Consider the following 20403-nt stretch of genomic DNA (forward strand, 5'->3'; position numbering starts at 1 on the left):
TCCAAATCTCCTGTGTGGCAGAATTCCGTGAGTCCCCTCAAATCTCTTGTTATAGTTTTATCAAATACAATCTTTTCAATGGCTTTGTGAGCGGGTGATGAAGGAATCAACCACTTCTTCTTCCGTGCCTCCTCTGTGGACAAATGGCCATGTTCACAATTGTGGAAATGTTGGTTTGTGTTCCAACGGTGAACGTTGGTACAGTGTAGCATTACTGACCGCCATTTTTCCAGTAGAATTTCCAATGACCCTCCACATGTTTTTGAGCTCCACCAAAGATGGTTGCTGATTGACTTGGACCACTGTGAAATACCTTGCATTTCTTTTTTTTTACCTGCAGCAGACATTTTTTTATTGATTGTTTTTGCAAGATGCCAAACGTCAAATTGGTGATTTATATTTTTGTACTCTTCTCTCATTGTCTTGGCAATTGAAACGTGTCTGTCCGTGGCTATCAGGTCGATCACCATTCCCCGCGATTGTAGTTCTTGCAATGATGCTACAAAGCCAACTTTCTCCATGGCCACTGAGGATGTACTTTGTGACACCTGCACGACCACCGAACTCACAATTTTCTTACTTTCCATGTCCTGAAAGTGGTAGGTGCAGTACTTGGCTGAAAATCCTGGGCTGTCGCACTGTCCATCACCGGCTAGCCTGAACCGTTTGCCCGCGAATGTACTATCAATAGACATTTTTTCCATTCTCCAAACTTCGCTAATGGCTGGAAATAGATAATCGGTTTGGTATTTGTAGAACTGAGTTTTCGCAATGAAATGGATTCCCACAAACTGAAAGAAAGACTCTAATTTTTTAAAACTTGAACCACTAAAAAGTGCAGCCGCTGCACAAAGTAGATTGCCTGCTGGCAGTTGTCCCAGCATGGGTTGTGCAGACCATGAGAAAGGATGATATTTTGTACAGGTGGCATGTATTTTAAGGTTAGTGCCTCGAATTGCACAAGTCACATTAATCAATGGCTCCCCACATACTTCCCCACCTACCGAATGCCCACATTTCAACCGAATAATAATATCAATCAAACAACTATCGAATACAATGAATTTGGCCTCTTTCCTTATACTGTCACTCTGCATCCCAGCTGGTTCGGCCTGTAACGTTGAGGACATGTCACTCACATGAAAGATAGAATCTCTGACATCGTCTTCCGCTATATTCAGTGATATTGATGGTGTTTCATTGTAGTCCACTTCATTCTCTTCCATTGCAACATCTGTTCCTTCTCCGGCGATGGGTGAATAAGACAATTTCTTCAACTTTCTCGCGGTCTTAGTTTTTGCGGGTGTGGATTCTGTGAATTGATCTCCGACTGTATCCGAACTACCAGGAGGACATTCACTATCAATGGCTGGTGGTGGTATAGTTCCGTTGTCAATCACTTCATATTCTTCCCATTGGCATGATGCATCTCCAGTCTCAAGTCCCTGCCAAAAGGTTTGACAAGCAACATCTCTCGTTCGCTTCACTGTCTGTGTAGATCTAGTTCGTACACCCACTCGCAACTAGAGGACAGATTGGAAAAGGGATGTTCAGTTTAAACACAACTTAGTATTGAACTATTAACAGTGAAAAACAACATAATATAGTGACCAGGACACTAACCTTCTTTTGCTTTCTTTTCTTTGAAACTTTCTTGCCTCGAACTTCAACATCAGGACGCTGTTGCTCCGACTCGTGTGTGCATGTCTCCACTTCCTCTTGCGCTGCAACGACTATATTTTCATGATAAGCACATCCATCACTCACTGACGCTCCATCGACTCCCTGAAACATAGAACTTTCATTAGTATGTATAATAATATCGAAAACACAAAATGTACTTGGGGACCAATACCCACGTACATCTCAATAGCAAAACACGAATGAACGCTTTGTGTAGAACATTCAAAGGACAATTATTCACGCATAGTTGATCTAGTTAGATGGAACTGTCTCGATCCATACCTCGGGCTCCTCATAGACTTCCATTGATGATATTATTGAAGATGATGCTTCAGTAACTCCCTGAAACACAGTAATTGCATTAGTATGGTTTTCTATTTTGATAAAAAGAACAGAAACTTTGTGCAGGCGTCAACGGCTCATCTAAATAGACCTGCACAAATGATCAGTTGTCTAAAATAAATAATGGATATGTAAATATGATTCGATTTGCTCGATCGTTGGAAGTGTCACCACCCAGAGATCTGCATCAACTACTAGGGGTGATGTTCTTGTAGAAGAAGGTCCGTCATCTCCCTGAAACATAGTACTTGCGTTAATAAAGAAGGAAGTATAGCGGATGTAATCACGTCATATGATTTCGCTTGATCGAACTGTCAGTATCCATACCTCGAAATGCATAAGAACATCAAGGGACGATGTAACTGCGGTGCACACTTCTGCAAGCTGTTGCGCCGACCTGTAACTGCATGCTCCCCCTTCTTCTTGGACTAATGCTCCATCGACTCCCTGAAACATAGGACTTTCATTAGTAATGAACACAATATTGAAAAAAGAAGACACATAGGAGAGCGACGACAGAAGGACATATCAATGGCTAAAAACGAAAGAAACATTGTGTGTAACAATCACGCTACAAGAATGCAAGATCTGATGATCTCCATCGATGGAATTGTCCGGAAACGTACCTCGAGCATCTGAGTGACATCAACGGTAGTCGTCAATACGTTGGACTCCTCAGCATCTCCCTGAAAGACAGTACTTGCATTATTTTGGATAACAATAATTATAACTGAAAACAAAGACTAGAGGACGAGTACAAGGGTGTACCATTAGGTAAAATAATTACACGATAAATTAAAACTATTGATTTACATGCCTAAAACAAATCAGTGGCAGAATAGCCAAGTAAGATTACCCGATAGGCGCTTGAAGTGGCTGATGACTGCAATAACGACACGGATGGAGAATCTTCCGCCTTCATATTGAGTGGATACATAAATGGGGAAATTATTGTTAGCTAATGCTACACACTACCGCAAGGCCGAGAGATAAATACGTAAACTTGACTCACCAGTGGAGGGATGTGGACGAATAGAGTGGGAATAGCGGTTGAGAGCAATTTTCGCCTCGCTCGCGGTGTGTTCTTCTTTATTAGCAATGATGTGGAGTACATGTCAGAGGCAAAGTGCCTGCTGCAGATGCGGTATCGATCACCCCTCTTGTCCACAAAGACTTCTAGGACTCTACTTTCAAGCTCAGACGGTGGATATCCGCAATATCGGACCCATTCTCTTATCTGATCTATTGTCTTAGGGAAAACATGCATTATAGTACCTTCAGATTTATTATGGGTCTTCGAAGGGCAACCGCCAATGGAACAGGCAGGCATTGTGGAAAGTTCTGAAAAGTAAAGATCAACAATTCTCTATGAATACCAATGTGTTAAAAAATTAAATGACACATAAAAGGTTCAATGCAAGGTTCGTTTTGGTTCTTGTAACTATACACGTTATTCACATGCGGATAAGTATTTGAATAACTTTAAAAAAATAGAAAAATAATTTGACTAAACTCAGAACATGTGACTAGTTCCTTGCATGTACTGTCTTGAACGAAAAGAAATTGGACGCAAAATGATTATGGTACATGGCCTTACCTTGACGAACAAACAGTTAGATGCAGGGATCAGAGTAGTTTCTTGTTGTAGAACAGGGAGCAGTTCACAGGTTGCAAACTGAGGAGTTTCCTCGAAGTGGTCACGGAAGTTCACAGAGACGAAGAGCAGATAACCAGCACCTTCACGGGTTGACTAGCAAAGCGCAAAGAAGTGCTCATTAGAAATATGAAGTGGGTTATAAAGGATTCGAAACAGGGGTGTGTTTGTGAATGAATGACGTGTATATGTCGTGGCATTATGCGGTTTGCAGGGGGGCGTCCAGCGTGAGGGGGGGATGCTTGGCAGGAGACACGGGGTCTGGAGGTAGACATGGGAACAACAACCCATGCTCTATAGACCACTTTGAAGTGTACATGGTCTTTGGCACCTCTTGGCCTTTATCGCTCCCCGACAGCTCCACTTGGCAGCGTAAGTACCCCGGTGCGAACTGCCTTTGATAGGGCGGGGGGTGATTGGGGCGGTGGTCGTGCAGACAAGACACAGGAAGACTCATGAATGGAGACACACTTATGTGGATTGCAGGGGGGCGTCCAGCGTGAGGGGGGATGCTTGGCAGGAGACACGGGGTCTGGAGGTAGACATGGGAACAACAACCCATGCTCTATAGACCACTTTGAAGTGTACATGGTCTTTGGCACCTCTTGGCCTTTATCGCTCCCCGACAGCTCCACTTGGCAGCGCAAGTACCCCGGTGCGAACTGCCTTTGATAGGGCGGGGGGGTGTGGATTGGGGCGCTGATCGTGCAGACAAGACTCTTTTGCCGCAGGGCCTCACCAAGGAGAGGCCATCTAACTGCATGTAAGAGGCAGGCTGAAGGATCTAGTACATGGAAGGCAGGGGGGTGAGTTGTGCAATTGTGGTGGCAAGGCGGCACGGGCCAGAGGGGGTCATCTCTGTACCCGGTGCCCAAAAGGATGATTTATTATGATCAACCATATTGATTATTTACCTATAACCATGTTTTGTGTCAATAAAATCCAACGGCCTTCCTTTAATTGCCAACGCTTGAACAAAGTGGTGTGGTAAGTATTTTTGGGGGAGGAGGCAAGGCCGGGAGGCTTGATGCCAACCCGCAAAATAACATATGTATGTCTGCCTCATATGGGTTCAACGGTTATGTGGATTGAAGGTGGGCGGCCTGCGTGAGGGAGGATGCTGGCCGGAGACATGTGGTGTGACAAGACAAGGCACAGGAAGACTATTCAATGGAGACACACTAGATTCATTTAAAAAATCAAAACAACCATTGTTAAAATATATGTTGGGTTTTATTTTAGATCTTAATTTCAATTGAACATAAATAATAAACATTACACATTGTAAAGTTCCGGTTGCAGTACATCCAGGGAAAATCTGCGGTATTGTCCACTGTCGCTGGGGAAATGTTGTCTAATGGCAAGTACTGCACAGGCAGGTATTACTCTCCGAACGCGGTGTCCGAGCCTCCCGTGAAGCCACCAAGTGAAGCAACGATAGGCCACTAGCCTGTACCACCTGTGAAAATGAAAGATGCAAACTGTATTAAAATGACAAAACTTTCGTATCACTGTCGATTCAGGTAAAAAATGTCATTCTGCTTTGAAAAAAATTCTATCTAGAAAATGCACAATATGGAACCAATTTACATGCATTCGAATGATATGTAGATGTAATTTTATATGTGGGAGACGACCATGACATAGTAGTGGCATCACTGACATCACAACCAGAGTATACTTACTCGTTACTCGGATTACGCGGACGAACAGTGCCGCGAAGTTCGTGCATAAGCACCATCATCATCCTCAACACGGTCCGTGAGAGGCAGGCTTCCCTTCACTCTGGCAGCTCGGTGATGCATTGCGGACTTGGCTCGCCTTCCGAAATGTAGGCCAAGCACCCGGAATTTTCACGGCAGCAGCAGTTCTCCTCCTCAGTTGGCATTAGCTCGCACCGATTGCACGTGCACCAGGTGGAGACGCCGTCCATGCGACATGGTTCAGGCTCTTCATCCGTTGACTGGTCCTCCCAACTGCCGTCCGAATCCCCATCGTTTCCGCGTGCTTGCCTTTCCAGTAGTTCCTCCTCGGTGTACTCGGGCTCGTACATATACGGCATTATTGTAGCCATTGTGTGGTAAAGAAAGTAAAATAATTTACAGAGATGGTACAGGTGTTCACAAGGCCTAGAAGCGGCGAAGGTAGCTGACCAGAGCACAGAAACGAGTCACAGAATACTCAAAGTAACACAGAGAGAGGAATGGAATCGAAAATCTGCTGCTGTGTGTTGTGAAACGGTGTGTTTATACTTATTGAGGAAAGAGGCGTCCTGCCATTTCCATGGCGACACTTCATTAGCTGAGGCGCAGCGATTGTTGACACGAAACGTGCTTTGGCATTGGGAAATGGGCGGTACGCGTCTGCTGATGTCAGGCTCAGGGGCGGGGGATTTGATTTAGTGCCGCAAAAGCAGGTGAGCCAGGGCGATGGGGGGAAATGATAGGATTATCAGAAAATGGCGGCTGATTTCGAGTGCGTTAATGGACGAAAAGTCGGGTAAGGTCCATAGGAAAGTTTTCTACGATCTACCGATTTATGCTTAAAAACACATGGCCGAACCATAGGAACAATAAAAAAAAGTCCCGGAACTATCCTTTAATGAAAGGAGGGTAGAAGTGGGACTGGGGATGATTCACAAAAAAAGAGGGTACAACAATTAAAAACAAGGCTGTCTCAAGCTCCTTGTCTGGCCCACCACATAAAAAAGAACAAAACATGACCAGGCCAATAAGAATATCTTCAGCAAGTAAAAAAAATGTGGCCTTTCGAAGAAAAAAGCATGTGAAAAAGCACTCCTATCAATGGTATGGGCATTGAAAAATGACTGTCTATTGATCACATACTAACTAGGAATGTCACAGATACACACATAACTTCTCTGATTCTTTTGATGAAAGGTTACACTGTAGAGACTTGGTATGTTATAAAAAAATAGTCTGATGGTGTAAGGATTGGCAAATCTACATGACTGTACAAAGATCCTTGGTTGGAACAATATTAGCAATATGGAAACATATCTACCATTCCTGCAAATGTGTATGAAGAAAGCACATGTCAAAGAATACCCAGGGCTTTTGTCAATAAATGTTCTTACCATATTACTGAATATGGTGTGAAGGAATGTGTGGCTTGCATTAGAAATGTATGTGTGGATGGCACTCCTGAACCCTATGTAAGTTACAAAATGGATCCCTAGAGAAGTCAGGTGGCAGAATTGATGGCCATTTATCAAGCTGTCCTACAGAGATAAATATAGGGTTAATTTGATAATTACACAGACAACTGTGAAAGGGGGTCAATGCTACCAATTACATGAAAGATCATGAGCATCCCAAGTATGAGTAACCGATAATGGAAATCCGATCACATACATGTTCTTCTGAGCAGGGCATGTATTGTTGCAGTTAAATGTTTCAGATATGCTGTTGTATTTAGTCATTTGTTCATATTCTTTATTGTTTAGGCATGTTTTATGCATGAATGCCCCAGCTGATCAGATCCTGGTAAATACCATCATGACCTGTTCTCAGATTTGTAAATGCACATTTTTATAAAATCCTAACACTATAAAGAAGGTGTCTCCATTAACCACTTTCTGAAACATTTGTCATGCATCCTGAATTATTTGAGTTCACAAATTCATAACGAAGTATAGGAGATTGGCTTCTACTCTTCTACAACAAGGACCTTCCTGCAAAATTCCTCAAAACCATGATTAAGGTCAGCTGATATAAAATAGTGTCCTCTATAAGAAGCAACCTCTCTGCCTCCCCTGATCTGGAACAATGTGCCGTCTCCTCTGTATTTAGTAGCACGGGCAGTGAAGAGAGGAGGGCTGCCTTCACCCATAGCTTCAATTGGACATGTTGATCCCTCCCCTTCACCTATAATAACCTCCATGCAGCACATTGAAGCCAAACTAGAGTAACATTTGCAACTGTGTGCAAGATTGGTAATGAGACAGTCTAATCTAAAAAGTTCTATTGGCCAGTTGATTGCTCACAAGTTAGGGCAGCCTCCTAAAAGTACCAAGCCAACCAATTCTCCATTGAAACCAAGGGAAGGGGCAGGGAGCAAGTAGAGAATTACCCTACCTCAAAGGGCCATTGATTACTACAGAGGAGCAAGCCCTGGATGCCCTGTGTTTTGGACTATCCATGTGTGATAGCCATCCCTCACTCTGTGATGAAACCATCCAAGAATCCCACAAGAAACTGACACATCACCATCCTTAGAAAACCAGGGCAAAAGCCTAAAAACCCTCTGAATGCAAGGAGACAAACTCAGGTTACTGATAGCCGAGTGCGGATACCTCCTGCTGGCCGTTATACTATTACCAGTAGGGCAGGTGATGGTTCGGTCTGACAGGTACAGCTGCATGGCCCCTTGGACAAGTGGCTGGGAGATCCACATACAATGGTGAGCAGACGACAGCCTGAGATGGTTCCCACCCAAAAAGAATTCTTGGGCTATCCAGACAAGCCCAAGCGTAACATTGATAAAGCAGACAACACAAAGGATCGTTTTATCTATATGGCTAAGCCCAAATGTGCTTTTCGGTCTCGAATAGCCCCCACACGCTGACAAATGAGGGGGAGAGTGGAAGTGGACAACATACTACATTAACACAGAGTGACTACCAGGCAGAGTTGGCCAGCACAGATTTGGGACTTTAGGCCTCCGAGAGTATGGACCCTCTGGGGTGGCAAGGCACTACACATGTCCTTACTCGTGATAACTGGCTTGTGTATGTAGAGGCCACAAAGGTTGCAAGATCAGCATTTGTATCATCCTTGCCAGACCCAGATTGTTATGCTGGCATAAGACACCTAAAATGTGTTGAAAGACATCCGATGGGAGAAAGCCCTTTTTTAAATCGGACATGGTTATTCAATTTGATTCATCAAATCCCAAAGCCAACCAAAATTACTACTAAGGACAAAGAGGTTCTGGAATTAATCCTTTAAAATAGTGTGATGAACTGGGTTCTAGCTGCTTTTGTATCACCCATGGTGGTGGAACGTATTTGTAAATAAACCAAGGCTTTCTTATCAATGGGATTTGATATTTATGTATTTTGCCCAAACCAGAAACAAGCTTATGCCCCTGACCCTACCCGTGTGGCAAATGCTGTAAAGGTTGTGTCAGAAGTGCAGGCTTCTGATTATGGAAGAATGGAGGAGAGGAAAGAGGGCCCTTGGAGTGTTCCTCCCCACACGTCATGATGAAATAAGGCCCTCTTTGGGACCCTGTTAGGGTAATGTCCTGGAATTTCAGGGGTCACCTTTAATTTCTGGAAAAAAATGACAGTTCTTGATTTTATGATGCTTAATTATATATGTTTACTACGGGAGACTTGGCTCACCCCTCGTTTTGGCAGGATAGGGATAGAGGTGCACTCAGTAGGTAGTGAGGTTCAACTACTGTAATTAAGTACAGAATATTTTGGTGCTCCCAGTCAGATCTTGGCTACAAGATTACACTAAGGTATAGAGAAAAGTTCCTTCGAAGGCATCGAAGGACAAGATTTAGGGCACCAATTCGACAATGTAATTGTCAATAAATTTACGTCATGTATACAATAAATTAATTACAAAAAGGAAAGTACATATACAAAACATATGGCTTATATTGTAATGCAGTTTACAAGTGTGGCTGCCACTGGAGTAATGGCTATATATGTGATAATTCATTTATTTCAAACAAAATGAACAGTCACTGACATTGTGTCATAACATAAAACAATTAAATTAATAAATGTTGAATAACTCAGATATCTCAAGAGGAACGGATGTTAGATTTCTTGAAGAGATGGAGTCTCTCTGACAGTCGTCTCGTTTCAATTACTATGCATTTCACGCTAAAAATGCCCTTCTTCATGTAAAGATATTTGGGATGTGGTGTTGTTCTAAAAATAAAGCTAAAGATGATTGTTTGTCAATATTCTAATAAACAATTCTGTTTTAAGCCACTGTGTTTAGAGTCAATTAGCATGTGCTCTGTAGTGACCATGGGGTTCATGTTACAACTGGTCGAGGTGTGCTTCACTGATATGGCAGTCAATTCGCCGTTTCTGAAGGTGGAATTTATGAGGCTTAAGTGTTGTTATAGACATCTTGGCCCGTCTGTATCAGTCGCTCAAAAAGAAGCGCTGGGTCCCACGCGTAGAAATAATGACTTTAAAATAATATCATATCTCATTGATTGCAGAGAAGGTGAGAAAAACTCACCTAGTACCCAGGTTCATTGGTGTATGTATTGCGCACTGGATATTGTCATCTTTCGTGTAGGTACGCTACTGCGTCTCCGCTGTCAGTTAGAACAGTTCAGCAATCTGAATCCCCGTGTCTGTGGGACAAGGGATCTTGTTAGTGTTGAAACTGATAGAGCCGGTCAAAAATGCTAATTTAATGATTTATATTATAGAACTGTCGTGAATAAATGACATTTTGATGTATTTTTTATGCTTTTTATGTACAATATTTATATGCAGTGTTAAAGGTTAAATTAACCAAATGCACTTAAATAAAAAAATTAAAAAAATAAGAAGCAATACAGCCTTTTACATTTTGAGGAGACTTAACTCCACTTTGTTTTATTCATGGATTAGGCCATTCCATCCTGACTAATTACTAGACCAGTTATAAATATATAGCTAGACGTATTGCTAGCCAACACTGTGTAGTGTTCAGATATTGTAGCACACAACAGAACATAACTGCATTAGTTGTGGTGGAATCCATTTGTTAGTGAAACTCATAAAAAATTATCCAAGCTACACATATGCTAGGCTAATGCCCTACACAATTTAATGTTAGCATATCATGCTGCAGGACCAATGCTACATAGAGAGATACAGGGTGTATGCATTGCAGAACCAATGAACCAGACCTGCACCTGTGTTGGAATTGATATACTGGGCAAGCACCCGGTCAATGCCCTGATGAAATCTGTGAGTATCAAATCAGCTGATGTCAGTCAACTTTACACTAAACTGATAAATGTCTTTATTAGGCACAACATTTTGATCTAGATAAACACGTTGCTATTTATGTTGTGTTTTTAATGCCAATCCTCTAGGCCAATTACGAATGAACAAAGGGATTTGATCATGTAGGGGCTTGTCTTCAAACATTGTATTCATCTCTCATGATTTAAGGTTTATTTGTACTCTTGTTTTAAATTCTTGGGACTAGTTGTTGGGTGAGATTAAGTGGCTTTGTACTGGTCACATAATCTTTCAATCCAATATAAAATTCATAAAAACATTACCCACAATCTCTTGGCTGTGAACCCCAGGTGTATTATTTATTAGAAGACCATCCTTCTTCCATTTTTGCAAGTCTTAAAAGGGGGTCTACACCTCGTATTAAAAAATAGACAGGCCCTTAAGGAACAATTATTTGGATGACAATTTTATCCCAGATCATTCCTCAAGCAGATCAGTCTGGTATTGTGTTGAATTAGCTTTTACATATATTGCTTATTAAAATACAGCAACTGTAAATAGGGGTAAATTACATGTTTATTTGGTTTCTAGTCTGCAGAAAAACTGTAAGAAATGCCCCTTAATATCAAAGATCTACTCTAACTGCTCAAGTAAATGTACCTCCCCAATAAATTGGCTGGCAAGTACCTTTAATTGCAGTAAAGTGACAAGATTCTAGTGGGGAGATGATGGTGGCGGTTGAGAGCGGAGAGTAAGAAATGGAAAAGAAGAGCTCCTTGTAGCATATATAACTGACTCTGGTCTCCAACTGATCAGACATTACAGATGCTACAGACTTGGCAATGAGGCATGGGAAGAAGGAGCTCTGTCCAAGAACCCAACGGTCCTCGACCCAGCAATGGTGTTGGACTGTGTGAATGAGTCGGAGTGCCAGCGAGCACCAAGAAGTAGCTGAAGAGGACATGTGCTCTGAGAACCCCAGGGAATTGGGGAGAAGGTAGTGATCCAATTTTACAATTTTATGTGCATGTTTGAATTTCCAACGCAAGCTTCAGATTGTAGGCCAAGTGATCTAGTTAAACCTGGAGATGTGTGCAAGCCCAGAGAAAGGAACCATTATGTGTGTTTAAAGGTACGCTTGTCTTTCGGAAAGCAAGCGAGTACAAGTGTGCTTTGAATCTAACGAGGCATGTTATGTGCAAGCGCGGTAGCACAATGAAAACCCAACCATATGAGAACTGGAGTTCTGTGATCTTAAAAACCAAAAAAATGTGTGAAGTCACTAGGCGCACGTTCGTATACAGACAATTTATTTCATGAACATGAACTACTGTTTATTAAAATGTTAAGTTTGTTGACTTGAAGGACATATTAAACGAGCCAACACAAAAAAAATAAACAGGAGGGACAGAAAACAAAAATGTGGACCAGATGTTGGAGATGCTCAAAGGATTTTATGACGTTATGGATATACAAGGTCAACAATTTAAAAGAAAATAATAGAAGTTGAATAGAAACACTCAAGTGTCCCGCTGAGTATCAATAGTGGGCACAGATGAATGTACTACAAGACTAACAGTACCTCAGAGACTAAACAAACAAGTGTCAATAGGGAGCCACACACCCGTCATCACAAATTATTTCAGGAGATCAGGTGGCTTCACAAAAATGCACAGTATTCCCCCATTTACAATGTTTCCCCCAGAAGTAGGGGTACTCATTGTGCCGGGAAAAGATGGCTAAAGTCATTTGAACATTAAGCAAACGTTGTGAGTGGCACTAACTACAGTGTTGACAGGAAACAGTCATTAATCCTGCAATGTCTAGGCTCAGCTGGCCAAGAGAAATTTGAAAATTTGCCTGAACTTTCTGAGGAAAAGTGTTCAAATTTGAATAAATATGAGAAATGCATCGAAAAGAAAACCAAACAATATGAGAAGAAAGTTAGTACTGTTTAGAGTGCTACACATTTGGAAAAAGAGTACAAGAAGAAGGAGAGAGCATGAAACAATATATCACAGCTTTAAGGAAGTTGGCCAGGTGTGCAGGTTTAACCAGCATCTAGACCAGATAATCACAGAATCAATTGATGTTGGAGTGCAGAAATAGCAAGTTCAGGGAAAGACTGAGGGCAGAAGATGACCTATCACTTGACATTGTACTAAGGATTGCAAAGGAGGTCGCACATAATAATCAGTGTGTCAAACTGTTATAAGGCAGGATGAAAGAGACACAAATTAAAGCTAGTACAGAAGCTGCATCGAGTGTAATGCTGGAGACAGTATTGGCTGTCGGAAATTGCACATCAGGAAAGAAATGGACTGCAGAGAGCAGAACCCACAAAAGAAGCACCAGCAGATTTGACAATTCCAGGGGATTTAACAATTTACGGGTAAATTAACATTTTCCACAATGCCTCAAGCTCAGTCGAAAGGATGTCACATTTGTAACAGTGCATCACACTGGGCCAATGGATCATCTGCAGGGCATGCAATGGGAAGGGGCAATTGTGTTGTGTTGTAGAAGCAAGGGTACATCACTGACAAACTCGATATATGATGACTAGAATGATGGTGATGATGGAGATGAGTGCATATCCACAGAAAGAGATGACGAAGAAGATCTGGAAAGACCTAAGGTGCCAGTGTCTGAAAGACGTACTGGTCTTGATGATGATTGACTTTGGAGTACATGTTACTAACAGAAACTGGATGTAATTATACGTCTGGCTGCAAATACCTACATGAAGAGCAGTTCACGGCCAGAGTTCCTAAAGAAAAAAATAACCATCTACCACCCAACAAGATCATTCAGATCAAGCAACAACATTCACCCAGTTCCAAAAGCTTACAACAAAAGAGGATCATCTTTCACTCACCTGGTAACCTCAACCTGGAATAACCTACCAAAAAACATACTCAACACAAGGGGTCATTTGGAGTTCAGAAAACTACTCAAAATATAGCTCTTTGCTCCAGATTCAGGAGGAACCAACTTGGAAGAAAAGACCACAACGAAACCGTGAATACCCCTGTAGGAAACCATAATCCCTAACCTTCCCCTCCATTATAAAAACGGGGGTGTGCACGCACCACTCACACAGGCCCACACCCCACAAATCCTAAAGGGCACTTTGATATATGGGGATAGCCAACAAGATCGACAATAAGGGACAAGTCCGGTGACCAAATCTAGACAAGGCAGGGGAAATAGCTGAAATGAACTAGATACACATGCCACTGGGGTCACACTAAAGATAGCGCCAACTTCCGCATATTCAACATACAGAAACCCACACAACCACCTCTCTGCATAGCAACCCGCACGCACTTAATCACATTGCAAAACCAAAATAATAACACAAAACCTGCCACAACAAAAGATGGTAATTTTGGTACTGATCGAAAACCGCACTTAAGCTCAGGGAATGGTGCAAACTGAACTGACGCGGCCAACATGACATCACAACTCTCAGCTTCCTATTCCCACTATACCCTACTAACCCTTCCTCTGCCCCCGCTTGACACCCTCCTTTTCAGATCTGGCAGAGTGCCTGGGGACCTGTATTGCTCGCCCAGAGTGCACGGACAGTCATTAATCACCAGCGCAATTGCAGAGCCAATACTTTAAACGCAGGTAGACGAACCAATGACGTACAACCACACGCACGCTTAGAAAATAATGAGCACTTATACAGCTATTTATTCAAAGCTTGGAAGCAACAAGTGATAACACAGAAATAAATCACAGAATAGACAGAGAATTCAAAAGAAAATACATCACCGCGGGCGTAACTGAATCCCTCATCTCGCCAGAAGTGGCTGGAAGACCCAGATAACAGCCAGCCGAGAGCACAACAGCCCACAGGTATGCCGGACAAAGGTGTCCCCCTTCCGACTGAGGTCTTTGTACTTGTCCCGTCTGACCGTTGAGGGGTTCCGCATATATGCACTCCTCAAAAAGTGGTGGTCATTTCTCAAACCTTCTGCCAATGCACTTGCGCATTGATGGGCAACCGTTGGTTGCCAGCTGGGTCAACCGACAGTAACCTCAAGGAGCAAAGCGCTTCCCTCCTTCAAACGCCACGGAAAACAGTCCCATAACTCATAACAAGACATAACAAAACCAGCTTTCCCAGCAGAATGTCCTTGACTGCATACCAGGTTTGGAAAGCATGTTTTCTTCAGCAAAGTAAATTGAGCTTTCAGCAAAATTATTATAGCTTTTCACTGCAGCATGAAGTAAATATCCATTATGGCTCTGAGTGCCCCCAGAATACACTGCGCACCAGCGCCATGTTTTAGCTCAAGCATAACAATTCCACCCTTGGATATTTATCTTCCATAGCCCAGTGGCAGAGGTGCCGGTCTCTGAAACCGACGAAATATTAAAACTAAGTTGGGAATGCATTGAATACAACAACAACAAACTATTATGATAGCTAATATAATGCAGATACAAGCAAAAGCGTAACGCAGTGTACCCCCAATATCAGGAATCCATGAAAATAACCAATCCCACCAATTCCCAGTATGATCTTGGGACACTTGAGAAATTAGATCCCTCAAACCTCGAATATGACTTTCAATGGATCGTGAATGGAAACAACACATACCTTCAACTGCGTTACAACCTAAATTATGCTTTAGCAATAGATAATCAACAGCATCCCTGTTTTGCAAAGTTGCTTTTCTAATAACCTTGCTATCAAAAATGCACAGTATTCCCCCATTTACAATGTTTCTCCCAGAAGTAGGGGTACTCACTAATGCCTGAGAAGTATGATTGAGTCCTTTGACTACTAAACATGCTAATTTGATCAGAGATTTGTAACCCCCAGCAGCTAAACCCCAAACTCCCACTAATGAAAGGGTTAATGCTAGAACCTCAGCTTCTGATAGCAAATGCACATGTGAATCAGAATCGGGGGATAGACCCGCCGACTCAAAAGTTGACCTTTTGCCTCGAGATATCGCTGGGTGTAAAGGGAACATCATTAGTCCTAATCGAGTTAAGGCACATGGACCTCCGGAAATTTCAGCTGGAATATAAGTGTATGTGAACAGGAAAAGAGCCATCCTGTTGGAAGTTTCAGATGATTCAGATGACTGGCATCTATCACTGTATGGTTACAAGACATAGGCATGACAATTGGTATTTCCACATATTGGATGCGCTCCCAAAAGTAAGTGTTCTGGATAGCCTCTACATTAAAGATTTCAAAAGTTTAATCTTCGTGACATCTTGGGTATGTAATCCCGTTACAGAGTAATGTGCCAACACGTGTTTCGACCTCTCTCGGTCTTTCTCAAGGCAAAGCTCTGTACAATAAGCATGTGTATACAAATTCATAATACATAACAAGTCCCCATTCATAAACCAGGACATAGCGTACATGGAACACATACATACAACATCATGAAATATACAAATATACATTACCAGCAGGTTGGAATTAGCATGATCATGGCAGCACATGAAAAGTAATAATAATTAACACAATTTAGAGATCAAGACATGCCATCTCACCATCAGCATCACTTGTAACAGTTTATATATGTGTATTAGACCTGATAAAAGAATAATCACTGCAATCAAAATATCATCCTTGATGTATACACATTATACATGTAATTCCCAATACTCCATTACACCAAAGTGTGTCACTTCCTTATTACCAATCGTGCATATAATCGCCAAGCGTCAAACCGAAAACCTGCACTGCACACAAAGCCGCACCCATTGGGTAGAAAATTACACTGTATCAAGGTTGTCACATGCCATATTGAGTTGATTAGAACCAATTAAACTCCATAGACACCGCAAAAGGCCATCCGCTAACACCAAAAGTGTCAAAAATTACCCGAATCAAAATTCGAAGAAATACCATTGTTTGAGACGATGTCTAACCGGCTGAGAAGTGTTTTAGTGCCCAAAATTTCTGAAAAGACATGAAATACCTCGATCAAATTCATGAAACCCTAAATCACCTGTGAAAATATTAATATTATCTGTTACCTTCCAACATTGATTTGTTTATTTAAATCGTTTTGAACATTCTCCTTCAATACGACATCCCGCTTGGATTAGCCTGTCAATCAAAAAATGAACCAAGTGATCTGTTAAAATAGACCAATTCCCGAAACCGATTGCAATATTTGCTACAAACACCCTCGCTGTTAGTATGGTGTGCCGCTTGCTTACCCCGATAATCTCCCGTCTGCATGAGCCCTTGTTTTCAGCCTAGTACAGATCCGAACGCTGTGAAGCCCGCGTCCGAAATGAAAAGGAGAGAAAAAGAAAAAAAAAATTAAAAGAAAAGCACCCTCCGGACACGTGATCAATGGTCACGTGTGCGGCGCCGTGCGTCAAACCAAAAGAAAAGAAAAAAAGAAGTAGCGATTCGATGGTATTAGGTCACAGGGTAAAGAAACAAGATTGCGTGCACCCAATTCACGCCTAATGCTATGTCTAAAATCAATTATGAAAATTGATTATCTTAAAGAGTCAGCCATATAAATTAATACGAAAAATAATCATGTGAATCAATTCAAATGGCCAATTCACGCCTCAATGTTGGATCTGAGAATGACTGTAAATGTTGAATATCTTTAAACGAACAACCATATAGATTGGTACAATAAGTACTACTGCTATGTGGATCAGATACATTAGCCCATGAGTGCAGTATTGGTGCACCGCCAGTCCAATCGACACCCGCCAGGACATGCACGTTCAAAAAAAGTCAACCTGCTTAGCCGCACATTAACCTCCCCATCTACAGAAACACATGTAATTCCGTATCAGTGTTCAATCCTAAGATAGTACAACGTAACCTGCAAATAGTACGTGCTTCTAATTGTCGCAACAGTGCTAAACGATCCCCACCTCTGGGGTGAGGTCTTGCCTGCATCAGGCCTATAAACCTAATATCACTCATGTTGCCCAGTTGGTGCTGCTCCTGCCAATGTATGGCCAACGGTAATTGAGAATCAGACTTCCTCAAGCTGGCCAGGTGTTCCCTGATACGTATCCGTAATTCCCTAATGGTTGAACCAACATACACTTTACCACAGACACACAAAATAGCATAAACCACGAATTTAGTCCTACAATTCAAAAAATCACATATTTGCACTGATAAACCATTATGGCAGACAAATTTATCAGCCTGAATTGCAAATTGGCAAAAATTGCATGAAGCACATTTAAAGAAACCCTTTGGTTTGGGTGGTAACCACGATCGGGAATTAGTAGAACTTGTTTTAGGAGCTAAAAATGAAGGACATAGATGCCCCTTGAGTGTACGATTCCGCAAGAAAATAAATCTAGGATGAACAGTTATGTAGGGTGTGATGTTGGAATCTAATTGCAATAGGTGCCAATGCTTATTTAATAATTTATATAACACCTCCGAATTATAAACATATTTGGTAATAATCCGTACATCGGAAACCCCAGTTGGTCTTAACCTCCTCTGGTCCATTAACATTTCATCCCGTGAAATACCACTAACACGATTTAAACCATTTTGAATACACCGGCTTGAATACCCTCTTTGTTTAAATCGTGCTTGAATATGTGATACCTCATTGGTGAATTCTTCTGAAATACTACAATTGCGTCTAGCCCGATAGAATTCTCCAAATGGAATGTTCTCTATCACCGATCGTTTATGGCAACTTGTAGCTTGTAAAATTGAATTTACCGCCGTTGGTTTTCTAAATGTGTGAGTCTGTATACAGCCATTAGCAATTGTGATGACGAGATCCAAAAATTCCATTCTGTTAGTACTAATATGTCCAACAAATTCAATCCCAAATGTATTATTATTCAAATAATCAGTGAATTGCTGAAAAATTTCAGTGGAACCACTCCAAACCACCAGAATATCATCAATGTATCTTTTCCAAAGTACAATATGGTCCTGAAAAACATGCGTGCTATATATGTAATGATGTTCAAAAAAACCCATAAAGAGATTAGCCAGGGAGGGTGCATATTTTGCCCCCATGGCTACTCCTCGAGTTTGTACATAGTATTGACCATTAAATAGAAACTGATTATGTTTCAGCGTAAAAGCTAAGAACTCCTTGATCATTAGTATGTGATCAGCATGCGAAGCCGAATGATTTCTAAAGGAAAAGTCAATAGTATCTAGTGCCAGATGGTGCTGAATAGCGGTGTAAAGTGATTTAACATCATAGGTAATTAACGAAAAATGGTCTAACCACTTGATAGAGGTTAGAACCTGAAGAGTATGAGTGGTGTCTCGTAAATAAGCAGGCAATGTGGCAACCAAGTTTTTAATGGCGGTGTCTATATATTGTGAAAGCCCTTCTGTGGCCCAACCTAAGCCACTAAGAATCGGTCTCACTTGAGGTAGCTGAATATACTCTTTATGTATCTTGGGTAAAAAGTACATGGTCGGCATTACTGGAGACGTTCTATAAAGAAAAGATTTTTCATCATCAGTAATAAGTCCACGTACGTGCCATTTTTGAATTAGGTCCAACAAATTTGCAACTGTTTGTGAAGAGGGATTGCCTGACAATAATTGATAGCAACCCGGAGTGGCAAGGTGATCATTCGCCATCTGAATATAATCATCCCTGTTGAGTAGAACAATGTTGCCGCCTTTGTCGGCTTCTTTAATAACTATATCCTGATCCAACATTAATGTGGTTAAGGCTTGTTGTTCTGCCTCAGAGAGGTTATTATAGTGTCGTAACCTATTGTTAGGATGATCCATAAGAAAATGCAAATCTTGTAAAACAGCCTGATGAAAGGTATCTATTACACTCTCATCATATGACGGTGGTACAAATTTGGAAGGTTTCCTATGTTCTTGCATTTGCAACGGTAACTGTTGTATACCTAATTCGTGTTCTAACTGACCGTGCTGCCGGTCAGTGGCCTCTGTCAAGGACAACAATAATGTCGTGTCTTCAATATCTGCTATCGTAATAGAACTAGGAGAACCAGGAATATTCTTGGGTGAAAATTGCTTAACCTTGGTATGAAAAAATTTTTTAAGCTTCAGCTTCCGTATAAACTTGAACAAATCAATTTGAAAATCAATGAAATCTGGTTGGCGACTTGGTGCAAATGAAAGACCTTTATTCAAAAGAGACACTTCAGCCGTGGTTAAGACTCTAGAGGAAAGATTATGTACTAAATTTTCAGAATAGATTTGGCTTGAAGATTCCTGAGACTGGCCCTGGTTTGGCGTTTGTTTGCAGTGTGCCCTGTACCTAGCCCTGTACCTTGTCCTGGATCCTCTTCCTCTTCTTCCTCTGAAGATATGTTGGGTATTGAAGTAGCTCGCCCTAAAGGGACAGTGAATCTTTAAGATAATCAATTTTCATAATTGATTTTAGACATAGCATTAGGCGTGAATTGGGTGCACGCAATCTTGTTTCTTTACCCTGTGACCTAATACCATCGAATCGCTACTTCTTTTTTTCTTTTCTTTTGGTTTGACGCACGGCGCCGCACACGTGACCATTGATCACGTGTCCGGAGGGTGCTTTTCTTTTAATTTTTTTTTTCTTTTTCTCTCCTTTTCATTTCGGACGCGGGCTTCACAGCGTTCGGATCTGTACTAGGCTGAAAACAAGGGCTCATGCAGACGGGAGATTATCGGGGTAAGCAAGCGGCACACCATACTAACAGCGAGGGTGTTTGTAGCAAATATTGCAATCGGTTTCGGGAATTGGTCTATTTTAACAGATCACTTGGTTCATTTTTTGATTGACAGGCTAATCCAAGC

The sequence above is a fragment of the Ambystoma mexicanum genome, chromosome 11 (genome assembly GCF_040938575.1).
Source record: "Ambystoma mexicanum isolate Mex_15411 chromosome 11, UKY_AmexF1_1, whole genome shotgun sequence".
NCBI classification, from domain to species: domain Eukaryota; kingdom Metazoa; phylum Chordata; class Amphibia; order Caudata; family Ambystomatidae; genus Ambystoma; species Ambystoma mexicanum.